This window comes from Engystomops pustulosus, chromosome 9 (assembly GCF_040894005.1).
Source record: "Engystomops pustulosus chromosome 9, aEngPut4.maternal, whole genome shotgun sequence".
Lineage (NCBI taxonomy): Eukaryota > Metazoa > Chordata > Amphibia > Anura > Leptodactylidae > Engystomops > Engystomops pustulosus.
The window spans coordinates 93,013,393-93,026,814 of NC_092419.1; the positions used below are offsets into that span (position 1 = coordinate 93,013,393).

The window sequence follows — 13,422 nt, forward strand, 5'->3', positions numbered from 1 at the left end:
AGGGGAACTCCGGCGGAGCTCGGCACAGCAGCGACACCTGCTGGATATCGGGCGCACAGACCTTAGTGAATCCCGGCAGACCCGAATCCTTATCGGAGAACGCGCCGCGGGTTCGCAACTGGACTGGGTAAGTAAATGTGCCCCATTGTGTATGTATGTTGTGCATATAAAGTGTATGTGAGATTTATTATAAGTGTCTGAGAGCAGAAATGCTCTAGTTGCCCACGGCAACCAATGAGAGCTCAGATTTCATTTTCCCATCCCTGCTTATAATACAAAAACTGAGCTGCCATTGGTTGCCATGAGCAACTAGGACAGTTCTGATAAATGTGCCCTGTGTCTGTATATTTCGGTCTAGTATATATTTGTACTCTGATGCATAATGTGCAGGATGGGGATGGATTTATGTATATGGGGCCTAATAGTGAATTTGCACCAAATCCCACCGGAGTCTGGTTATGATTGCTGGCAGATAATTTGCGCTGCACAGTACAATATTTTTTGCTGGTGAGACCCTGACATCAACATAGATTTACCCAAATAAAAATAATCCCTAATACAAACATAATAATTATTATTATTATTAACCCCTTAGAGCGGAGGTGACATGAGGGGGGAATAGGCGCAATTCCTGGCCGCACAAGCCCTGATAAATGCTCCCCAATATGCTGAGTATTGTATAGATGTGTTGGCACGTCACTGGGCATGGATGGCAGGGGAAGTAACGATACAAGATGGGGATAATGTCCAATCAGCCTCCAGGATTAGAAAACTGACTACAACATTTCAGATATAACAAAGGTGTCTGAGAGTAAAACTGTTCTGGTTGCTCACGGAAACCAATCAGCACTCAGCTTTCATTTTGCAACAGCAGTTTATAAACTGAGAGCTGAGCTCTGATTGGTTGCCATGGGGAACTGAAAAAGTATTCTGTCACACACTTCTGATACACGTCTTTATTTTAAAGTTATTTATTAGTAACTTCTTCACTGAAAAGCTTGATAGCAAAATAATGCAGCGGTCATATCCCCTCAGCATCATAGCCCCTGCTGCTTGAAACCATCAGAAGGAAACTCTCACCTAAAACTGACCAATTAGAGACAAGATGACGAAGCCCCTCCCACTTGAAATTGACCAATCAAGAGGGAGATTATGCTGAAACTGACCAATCAGGAGCAGTGTTATACAACTGTGCCCAATGGAATTGTCTTGGTTATGATGTCACAGCCACCTGGAGCCAAAGAATTGTAAACAAGACTGTGCGGCCATATTTCCCCCACAGCAACCAATCAAGAGCCAGATGGTACAGGCCTGCCACCCAATTTGGGGAAAAACTCCAGCGCACAGCCAGTGGGGACCGACCAGCCAGAGGTGCTGCGACCATAGGACGTCTACAGGAGCCACATGAGACCAGGAAAGGACAGAGAAGACATCAACTAAAGAGGAAGAATAATTCACAGGTCACTTATATGTTTTATCCATTGTAAATAGCATGTTCTATGTTGTGAGGAGCCATTAGATGGGGGGATTATGGGGGGACACTGCTGCTACATACTGTATGGGGGACACTGCCGCTGCCAATGGGGGAGGGGAGGGTAAGAACACAGTCCCATCGCCATAGGTGGTAGTGTCTTGGTGCTAGTAGGGATCAGTGGGTACGTCACAATGCTGCTAAAAGCAATATAGGAGTGAGGAGCCACTACAAGTGGGAGTGGGTAAGGGCACATTGCTGCTGCCAAAGTGGCAGGTATGGCTATGAATACAGTGCTGAGGCCTATTAGAAAAGGTGCCATTCAGGTGCGGACTGGAGAGCCTAGGGCCCACTAATGAAATAGATTCTGGGGGCCCACCTACTGCTACATGGAAATGTTACCTGTATATTCTAAGGTTACGTTCATAGAATGCGTTTTCATTGCGTTTTGAAAGGCAAAAAACATCCGTCAGGTCAAATAGATCCCAAAACACATAAATATTAATGTATAGTAAAAAGATTTCTGAGATGTGTTTGTGCAACGCAATGCAAACACATAGGGGCAGATTTATCAAGCTGTCTGAAAGTCAGAATATTTCTAGTTGCCCATGGCAACCAATCACAGCTCCCCTTTAAAATATTCATGAGCGCCGGTAAAATGAAAGCTGAGCTGTGATTGGTTGCCATGGGCAACTAGAAATATTCTGACTTTCAGACAGCTTGATAAATCTGTCCCATAATGGGAACGCAGCTTAAAAACATGTGCACAGGATGTGTTAGAATTGTGATTTAAAATGCACTTTAAGGAGTTTGAGCGCTTCTCACCCCTCCCCTCTCCATAGAAAGCTGAATGGCCAGGTCATGGTGCAGTGAGACACAGGGGCACATTTACTTACCCGGCCCATTCGCGATCCAGCGGCGCGTTCTCTGCACAGGATTCGGGTCCGGCTGGGATTTAAGATGGTAGTTCCTCCGCCGTCCACCAGGTGGCGCTGCAGCGCCGAAAATAATCTTAACGCCCCGGAATGCACCATCCCATAGAAGGTGAAGGTGAGCGCTCCCCAAGCGACACATTTTCGGTTTTTAAATGCGGCGGTTTTTCCGAATACGTCGGGCTTTCGTTCGGCCACGCCCCCCCGATTTCTGTCGCGCGCATGCCGGCCCCGATGCGCCACAATCCGATCGCGTGCGCCAAAAACCCGGGGCAATTCATGTACAAGCGGCGCAAATCGGAAATATTCGGGTAACACGTCGGGAAAACGCGAATCGGGCCCTTAGTAAATGACCCCCACAGTGTACTTACTGCACAGTGATTGGGTGCCATAGATCTCTATGGGGGTCCTGATCTGGCCACAAATTGTAGATCCAGGTAATGGCCCCCTTTATGGTTGTGTGCATGAGGCCAAAGGGTGAAAAGGGAAAAGCTAACTTACCTGTTTTATATTGAGGCTGAGACGTTGATGTGTATTCACAGATCATTACAAGACCTGCACAAGACCTTCAAGACCCTCTTCATCCCTAAAAACCTGCACATGACATTCTCGGCTCCACGCATCACTGAAGAACTGCAAACCTGAACCAGATACAAACAAGACCTTCATGACTCCCCTCATCATTGAAGACCTGCACAAGACCTTCTAGACTCCCCTCATCATTGAAGACCTGGACAAGACCTTCTAGACTCCCCTCATCACTGAAGACCTGCGAACCTGATCCTCAGAAAATTCAACGCTCCTGAAGCCAGACTCCAGAACTTCTGCAGTGGACCCAAAGGAAAGCAAGGACTCCACAACGATGAAAAAGAATTACATGAGTATTTTTAGAGATTACCCTACTCAAATCATGCCCTGTCAGCAAGGTGCCACCTCCACCATGAATATGAGCTGAAACCCAACTCATCAGAACCACAATGTGTGGCACTTGAAGGTGCAGATTGTTTGCTCTGTACTTTAAAAGGGTTGTCCACTTTGAAGGAAATCCACCACTCAGGCAGACACGATTTAAACTAAATACACTTACTGGTCGGCCTTTTCTAATGCACTCCAGATTATATCTTGATTAGTCCTAAAACACCTTTATTAGCAGGAAAAAAAATATAGATTTTTTGAAATATGCTAATTAGTGGCGGGCACTCCTGTGGACATCACACAAGTGACCCGGCACTCTATAAGTTGCTAATTATGCACGCCTACTGCATGTTATCTTATCTACCAATGCCAGTCCCCGAGAGCCAGTGACGTTACCCTGCGCTCGGGAAGTTTTGTGATGACACGGCTGCTGCTTAACAGGGATTAGGACTGCGCATGTGGGAGGCTTCACAAGAGCTGGGTGACATTACGTCTCTCGGGGAGGTGGACAGGAGTGGGTAGACATGATATCACACAGTACGTGTGCATTATAAGGAACTAAAAGAGCTCCTGGCCACATGTGTGATATCTGCAGGAGCGCTCGGTGCTAATTAGCATATTTTATAAAGTCGATTTCTTAGTATGATCAATTTTAGTGTTTTGGGACTAATAAAGATATTTTCTGGAGTGCGTGAAAAAGGCCGACCAGTAAGTGCATTCAGTTTAACTTGTGCTAGGTATCCTTTAAGCAAATTTCAGCAAATAATTAATATTGTTTGGTTAATGAAAATATATACAATTTTCCAATATAATTTCTGTATCAGTTCTTTGTGATTCTTAAGATCTCGTCTTGCTGTCTGTTTAATGTAATTCATTAGGAAGCTCCATTGTTTACTTCGGTCCATGGTCATGTCAGGCCACTGTGTGGCATCACATGACTGATGTATATCCACATGAGTTACATAATGATACTTCTTGTTAAATGACATTGAACAGACAACAAGCAGAGATCTTGAAAACCATGAATAATAGATAGTGAAATATAATGGAAAATTGTATACATTTTCATTACACAAAAAATATCAATTATTTACTGAAATTTTCTTTAAGTGGACAACCCCTTTAAGTTCTCTTCCCACCAGTTTATTCCCCTTTGTCCATTTTTCTGCCCTCCACTTTCACCTCACATGGACATTCACTAGGTGATGGTGTGAGGTGGAAAAGCAGGGAAAGGCAAGGAGAGTTGGTCTTCAGGTATATTCAGGATGGAGGGGGCACAGCACTTGAACGTGAGAATTGCTCTATATTGGTGGTTCTATTGTTAAAAAAAAGTTTTCATATCCTTATTGAAGTTTTCCAGATCTCAACAATGTATTATATAATGTGATACAGAACATGGTATATGCACAGTTGTGGTGAAAACAGCCTAGGGACCCTCCCCCAGCATAACCAACACACAGATTAACCAATAACAATACGGTAACACATCGCCCATACATACTAATACACATAGCGATACTGACCAATGACATGCTCTCAATTTAGAATGCAAAAGAAAGGAAACAAGTTCCACAGTTCAAATAACATTTTGTTATATTATGAATCTTACATTGGCTGATGGACAAGACCAAAAATCTGATATGTAGTACAGGATGGAGACAACCGTCTGCGGCTCCGGCTCGACTGCCCTTTTCTTTGAGTGGCCCCTCAATGTTGGGAAATGGGCGGAGGACATTGTCTCCATTAGAATGGGCCTCCCTGGTGCTGGACTCCTCTACCAGAGTCTTAGCGGACGGTGATATCACCAGACCCTAGACATGTAGTGGATGTGCGGTGTATATGCACTCAGGGGCGAACTATACGTACAATAACATATCAGTAACATGGTCAATTTTTACCTGGATGAGTCCATAGTTTTTTTTTAATAAACAATTTTACTAACATTTTTGGCGGCACATACAGTAGGTAATAATGTAGTACAATATTACATCATGAGATACAGAACACAGTAGTTGTGATATAAACAGCCCAGGCCAAATCCCCCTCCCTCTCCCAGCGTAACCAACAAAAGGAATAACCAATAACAATATGATAACACATCACCCATTATATACTAAGGCAGATAGTGATACCAGCCAATGACAAGTTTGAGGGTCAGAATCCAAAAACTAGTTTTTATAAACAATTTTATCACCATTTTTGGGTGCACATAGGCGATAATGAAGTACAGTAACACATAATGATGTACAGTACATAATATATGCACATAACATTCTGATAAGCCATGAATTGTACATTGGCTGATGGACAAGACCAAAAATCTGATATGTAGTACAGGATGGAGACAACCGTCTGCAGCTCCGGCTCGACTGCCCTTTTCTTTGAGTGGCCCCTCAATGTTGGGAAATGGGCGGAGGACATTGTCTCCATTAGAATGGGCCTCCCTGGTGCTGGACTCCTCTACCAGAGTCTTAGCGGACGGTGATATCACCAGACCCTAGACATGTAGTGGATGTGCGGTGTATATGCACTCAGGGGCGAACTATACGTACAATAACATATCAGTAACATGGTCAATTTTTACTTGGATGTGTCCACAGCTTTTCTTTTTATAGACAATTTGTTAACATTTTTGGCGGCACATAGACAGTAATGCAGTACAGTAACACATAATCACATACAGAACATGATACATGCACAGTAGTTGTGATACAAACAGCCCAGGACATATCCCCCTCCCTCCCCCAGCGTAACCAACAAAAGGAATAACCAATAACAATATGACCACACATATCCCATTATATACTAAGGCAGATAGTGATACCAGCCAATGACAAGTTTGAGGGTTAGAATCCAAAAACTATTTTTTATAAACAATTTTATCACCATTTTTGGGTGCACATAGGCAGTAATGCAGTACAGTAACACATAATGACATACAGTACATAATATATGCACATAACATTCTGATAAGCCATGAATTCTACATTGGCTGATGGACAAGACCAAAAATCTGATATGTAGTACAGGATGGAGACAACCGTCTGCGGCTCCGGCTCGACTGCCCTTTTCTTTGAGTGGCCCCTCAATGTTGGGAAATGGGCGGAGGACATTGTCTCCATTAGAATGGGCCTCCCTGGTGCTGGACTCCTCTACCAGAGTCTTAGCGGACGGTGATATCACCAGACCCTAGACATGTAGTGGATGTGCGGTGTATATGCACTCAGGGGCGAACTATACGTACAATAACATATCAGTAACATGGTCACTTTCTTCTTTGATGTGTCCACAGCTTTTCTTTTTAATAAACAATTTTATAAACATTTTTGGCGGCACATAGATAGTAATGCAGTACAGTAACACATAATCACATACAGAACATGATACATGCACAGTAGTTGTGATATAAACAGTCCAGGCCAAATTCCCCTCCTTCCCCCAGTCTAACCAACAAAAGGAATAACCAATAACAATATCCAGTATCACATAGTATCACCAATTCTATTATTATCTGGATGGGCTGACAGCTTATACAAGTCTTATGATCCCAGTCTATGGGCAAGATGTAGATGCCACAACCTGTGCATATGTCCACAGTTTCCATAACCTTCCAATAAATTATAAATTTGGATAAATGAATAAGTAAAATTGAACCACCAGACTGATAGATTTTGATAATATGGTGATATTTTATCCCTGAACCCTAATGTGATTTGAGTGCTGGTAATCTCTGAACAATGCTGTGGAATGTTGTCATCCTATAAGTAATAACCAATGTGAGTCAACGAGGGTTGGACCTTGATTGTTATTGACTTGCAATGTTATGAGATTGTTAAATGAATGATCATATATTGTGAAAAATAAAACTCAATTTCCTTGTATCTGATATCTCTGTTTGTACACACTTAATGCTTCTAGTACTAATGCAGTCATTGTACTTACACTGCTCGCATATAGAGGCTGCAGCATTAGGATGGTCAGTGGTGCAACAAGACTCCAGGGGGCCCCGATGCAAAATTAGGAATGGAGCCCCTTATACTTAAACTTTGCTGATCCTTCCCATGTCACAAATTTAACTTTGGAATACACAAATGCCATAAATAGGCTCCAAACATATACACACATACACTCAGGGGCCTAACTACAGAGATAGCAGCCATCGCAGCTGCTATGGGGCCCGCAGTGTTAAGGGTCCCCGGCATCTAACCTGACACACTAAAGAATGAAGAGTGTGCACCATTATATAAATACTGTGCTGCACATTGTACAGCATAATGGGGCACATTTACTAAGAACATGCTTGTGCAGTGTGCAGAGGGCATCAGATTCATGTATTGTGTCGCCCATTCTTCAGGAATCTGGTGCCCCCTGCACTGCCCCAACAGAGTGCACCAACTTTATTTTTGGTGCACCTTCAACATGGGACATGCAACACTTTTGTCAGACTTTGCATGTTAAATGTGGTGCACGGTCAAACTGTGCACTGGAGCACCCATTTCAATGATGAAATTTGTGTCACATACGTGGCGCTGACACTTCTTTAAATACCTGTGCAAGCAGTTTGCACATGAAAGAAGATATCACCAAATTATTAAACAGTACAAAAACTAACTTAATCAGAAATCACTTTAATATTGTACTTTATTGAAACCTGATAAAATCACATAATACAAAAGACAAAAGTGGGGCACATTTACTAAGAATTCAGGTTTCCCGACTAATTCCGATTTGCGCCACATTTAACAGGGGATTTGTCACATGCGATCGGATTTTAGCGCCGACTTTCATGCGACACACAAATCAGGGGGCGTGGCCGCCGGACAACCCGACTGATTCAGACTAAGTGCGGGATTTAAAATTCAAATTGTGTCGCAAGACAATACACTTACATATACACAAGCGACACATGCAGGATATCAGGCGCACAAACTTGGTGAATCCTCGTCGGACAGTCCGGATCGAGGATCGCTAGAGGACCGGGTAAGTAAATGTGCCCCACCGAGTAAGACCACAATGGATTAAATAAGCATGTGTCCAAAATCACAGCCACCGAGGGCCTAAAGGTAGGTTATACAATAGTAAATTCATTAAGACTTGCAGACTGGACAATAGCAACAGTCAAAGGGTAAATAAAACACATTTATAACCCAAGATTACAAGCAGGATTAACCCCTGAAGGACGCAGGGTGTTTTCGCTCATTTCTTGCTCTCCACCTTCAAAAATCCATAACTTTTTAATTTTTCCGTGTACAGAGCTGTGTGAGGGCTTATTTTGTGCGTAACAAATTTTACTTCTCTGACACATAATTTATTATACCATGCCGTGTACTGGGAAGCAGGAAAAAATCCAAATGTGGAAAAATTGGACTTTATTCTTTGGTTTGGTGCAATCACAGTGATACCAAATCTATATATAGGTTCTATTGTGTTTTTACACATTTTCAAAAATGAAACGCATGTGGATGAAAAAGAAAAAAAAATGGCGCCATCTTCTGGAGCTAATAATTTTTTCATACTACAGTGTACAGTAGGTGTCATTTTTAGTAAAATGATGTTTTCATTGCTACCATTTTGAGGACTGTGCGACATTTTGGTCACTTTTTATTCCTTTTTTTATGTGAAGTAAAATGGTGTAAAAGCCGCTATTTTCCGTTATGGGGGTCACCGCTGGCAATAACTGTTTTTATATTTTGATAGATCAGTCATTTTGGGACAAGGCAATACCTAATGGGGCACATTTACTAAGGGTCCGTGGACCACGATTCTGTTGGGTTTCTCGACTATTTCTGTTCTGCGTTGAATCGCACAGGGGATTGTGGTGCAAGGGATCGGATTGTGGTGCATTGGCGCCGGCTTTCATGGGCCAATGAGCCCTCTTCAGACACTTCGGCGCAGAGCATCAAGGGGTTAAGAACTAAGAATACCATATCATAAAAGAGGACCACACGCAAATGCATCTGACACAAATGCACACACAAATAATTCGACACAAATTAGGGTGGGTTCTGGTGCTCAGTCGGATCGTGCGCCAGATTTACCGTACAAAGTCTGAAAGAATTGTGTTGCACGCCCCATGTATAAGGGTGCAGCTGCCACTGGGCCCGGAGATGAAGGGGAAGGGATAGAGAATCAATTACATGCAAGCCTATAAGAGGGACCTGTAATATGCATGAACTAATAAAGAGGGGATAATAAATTTAGCATAAATAATAAAGGGGGAGCTGAACTGTGCATTAGTTAATTTGGGGACATCTGAAAGCTATGTCAAAGGGTTGGCCACTTGTTTTTTTGTAATGTGTAAGTGTGGGAGCAGGACAGGGTTGGACTGACCCACTGGTGTGCCGGTCAAAGCCCCGGTGGGCTCCAAACCTGCTGGCTCCGTCCCCTTGCCGTGCTGACTCCGCCCCCTTCCCACACCAACTCCGCGCCAATTCTGCACCCCCTTTTTTCTGATCGGGACTTTAACTGTGCCCCATGGAGTCGAAAGCAATGATGATGCAGATCGCTGTGAGTTTTCCACATCATCATGTTGCCTCTCTGTTCCTATGTACAGCAGGTGGACAGGTGCAATATCATAGTATCATAGTATATAAGGCTGGAAGGAGACGCAAGTCCATCAAGTCCAACCTTTAAGAATTAAATAAATGTTTTATCCCCATAACCCGTGATATTTTTTCTCTCCAGAAAGGCATCCAGGCCTCTCTTGAACATGTACATGGAGTCCGCCATAACAACCTCCTGTTGTACACAGCAGCAGAGAAGAGGAGGAGCTGCTGGGAAACCTGGAAAGGTGAGGTATGTGGTGTTTGTTGGTTTTTTTAACTATGTTACAAAGTGGAGAGGGGGGCCACACTATGAGGGGGGAGATAAGTGGGGCCCACAAAAATATGGGGAGATAAGTGGGGGCCCCATTAAAAAGAGGGAGATGAGAGGGGCCACAAAAAAAGGCTAAAATTAGAGGTGGCCCAGAAGATGGGTGGGCAACAAGATGGGGGGCCCACAATGAGAGGTGGAGTTGTGAGTGGGTCAGAAAAAAGGGGGAGATGAGAGGGAAATCAGGGGCCCCACAATAAGAAGGGGAGGTAAAAGGGGACAATATTAAGAGGAGGGAGGTGAGAGGGGCCATAAATAAAGGGGGGGGGTGAGAAAAGGGTTCAGAAGATCAGGGGGGGCCCACAATGAGAGGGGAAAATACCAGGGGGCGTACAATAAGAGGGGGCAGATGAGGGGGCTACAAAATGAGAGGGAGATGAAAGGGGCCCATAATAAGAGTAGGAAATACAACATTAAGAGGAGGGAGATGAGAAAACCACAAATGAGAGGGGAAACAGAAGATGAGAGGGGGGGCAACAAGATAGGAGGAGATTAGAGTGGGTTAGAAAAAGAGGGGGAGATCCACAATAAGAAGGGGGGAGGGGCTACATAATGAGGGGGAGATACATGGGTCAACAATAAGAGAAGGGAGATGAGAGCCGGCAAAGAAGATGAGGGGGGGCAATAATAAGAGCAGGTCAGAAAAAGAGGGGGAGCTACCATGGGGCTCACAATAAAAGAGAGGGAGATGAGGGGCTACATAACGTGGGGTCGATAAAGCGATTTCACAATAAGAGTGGTATATACAAGGGGGTCCGTAAATAGAGTGGGGAGAAGCGAAAGACAACAATAACAGGGTAAAATGAGAGGGGACCCATGATTTTTTAGTACATAGCCCCTGCTCCTCAGTATATAGCCTGTAGCCCTGGCCCCCAGTATATTGCCTAAAGTCCCTGCCTCTCAGCATACAGCCTGTAGCCCCTGCCCGCCAGGAGATACCCTACAGCCCCTACCCCCCAGTATATAGCCTGTAGCCCCTGCCCCCCAATATATAGCCAGTAGTCCCTGCTCCCTAGTACATAGCGTGTAACCCCTGCCCCCGCAGCATATAGCCTGCATCCCCTGCCCCCCCAGTATATGGCCTACAGCCCCTTCCCCCCAGTATATAGCCAGCAGCTTCTGCCCCCATTATATGGCCAGTAGTCCCTGCTCCCCAATATATAACCTCTAACCCCTGCACACAGTATATAGCCTGTAGCCCCTGCCCCCGAATATTTAGCCTGCAGTCCCCTGTCCCCAGTATTTAGCCTGCAGCGCCTGCCCACAATATATAGCCTGCAACCCCTGCCCCCAGTATATAGCCTGTAGCCCCTGTCCCCAGTATTTAGCCTGCAACCCCTGCCCCCCAGTATAAAGCCTGCAGCTCCTGTCCCCCAGTATATAGCCTGCAGCCCCTGCCCCCTAGTATATAGCCAGCCCCTGCCCCGATTATTTAGCCTGCAACCCCTGCCCCCCAGTATAGAGCCTGTATACCCTGCCCCCCCATATATTGCCTGCAGCCTCTGCCCTCCCAGTGTATGGCCTGCAGCCCCTGCCCCCAGTTTATAGCCTGCAGCCCCTGCCCCCCAGTATATAGCCAGCAGTCCCTGCCCTCAGTATAAAGCCAGTAGTCTATGCTCCCCTGTATAAAGCCTGCAGCCCCTGCCACAAGTATAAAGATAGCCCCTCTCCCCATTATTTAGCCTGCAACCCCTTCCCCCCAGTATATAGCCTGCAGCCCCTGCCCTCAGTATATAGCCAGTAACCCCTGCCCCCAGTTTACAGCCTGTAGCCCCAGCCCCACAGTATATAGCCAGCAGCCTCTACCCTCAGTATATAGCCATTAACCCCTGCCCCCAGTTTACAGCCTGTAGCCCCTGCCCCCCAGTATATAGCCTGCAGCCCCTGCTACCTAGTATATGGCCAGCAGCCCCTGTCCCCCAGTATATAGCTTGTACCCCCTGTCCCCCAGTATATAGCATGCAGCCCATGCTCCCTAGTATATGGCCAGCAGCCCCTGCCCCCCCCAGTATATAGCTTGTACCCCCTGTCCCCCAGTATTTAGCCTGCAACCCCTGCCCCCCAGGATATATAGCTTGAATCCCCTGCCCCCCACTATATAGCCTGCAGCCCCTGCCCCCCAGTATATAGCCTGCAGCCCCCTGTCCCCCAGTATTTTGCCTGCAACCCCTGTCCCCCAATATATAGCCTGCAGCCCCTGCCCCCAGTATAAAGCATGCAGTCCCCTGTCCCCAGTATATAGCCAGCCCCTGCCCCCCTTTATTTAGCCTGCAACCTCTGCCCCCCAGTTTGTAGCCTGTATCCCCTGCCCCACAGTATATAGCCTGCAGCTTTTGCCCTCCAGTATTTAGCCTGCAGCCCCTGCCCCCCAGTATAAAGCCAGCAGCCCCTGCCCTCAGTATGTAGCCAGTAACCCCTGCCCCAGTATATAGCCTGTAGCCGCAGCACCCCAGTATTTAGCCTGCAGCCCCTGCCCTTCAGTATTTAGCCTGAAGCCACCTGTCCCCAGTATATATCCTGCAGCCCCTGCTCCCTAGTATATAGCCAGCAGCTCCTGCCCCCCAGTATACAGCCTGTAGCCCCTGCCCCCCAGTATTTAGCCTGCAACCCCAGCCCCCAGTATATCGCCTGCAGCCCCTGCCCCCGGTATATAGCCTGCAGGCCCCTGTCCCCCAGAATATAGCCTGCAGTCCCCTGTCCCCAGTATTTAGCCAGCAAATCCTGTCCCCCAGTATATAGCCAGCAACCCCTGTCCCCCAGTATATAGCCTGCAGCCCCTGTCCCCCAGTATATAGCCTGCAGCCCCTGCCCCCTATATAATCTGCAGCTCCCTGTCCCCCAGTATATAGCCTGCAGTTCCCTGTCCCCAGTATTTAGCCTACAGTGCCTGTCCCCCAGCATATAACCTGCAGCCCCTGTCCCCCAGTATATAGCCTGCAGTCCCCTGTCCCCAGTATTTAGTATGCAGCGCCTGCCCAAAATATATAGCCTGCAACCCCTGCCCCCCAGTATATAGCCTGTAGCCCCTGCCTCCCAGTATTTGGCCTGCAACCCCTACCCCCCCAGTATATTGCCTGCAACCCCTGTCCCCCAGTATATAGCCTGCAGCCCCTGTCCCCCAGTATATAGCCTACACTCTCTGTCCCCAGTATATAGCATGCGGTCCCCTGTCCCCAGTATATAGCCTGCAGCGCATGCCCACAGTATATAGCCCGCAGCGCCTAGTATTTA

The 13,422-nt window shown here is 46.1% G+C and overlaps 1 long non-coding RNA gene across 1 annotated transcript; it reads left to right on the forward strand.

The window, feature by feature from the left end:
* Positions 1-919: 919 nt before the first annotated feature.
* On the forward strand, positions 920-7,204 carry LOC140077284 (uncharacterized). The gene is made up of 2 exons (XR_011849750.1): positions 920-1,460; positions 2,946-7,204. It is a non-coding gene; the product is annotated as an uncharacterized lncRNA (long non-coding RNA).
* Positions 7,205-13,422: the final 6,218 nt, after the last annotated feature.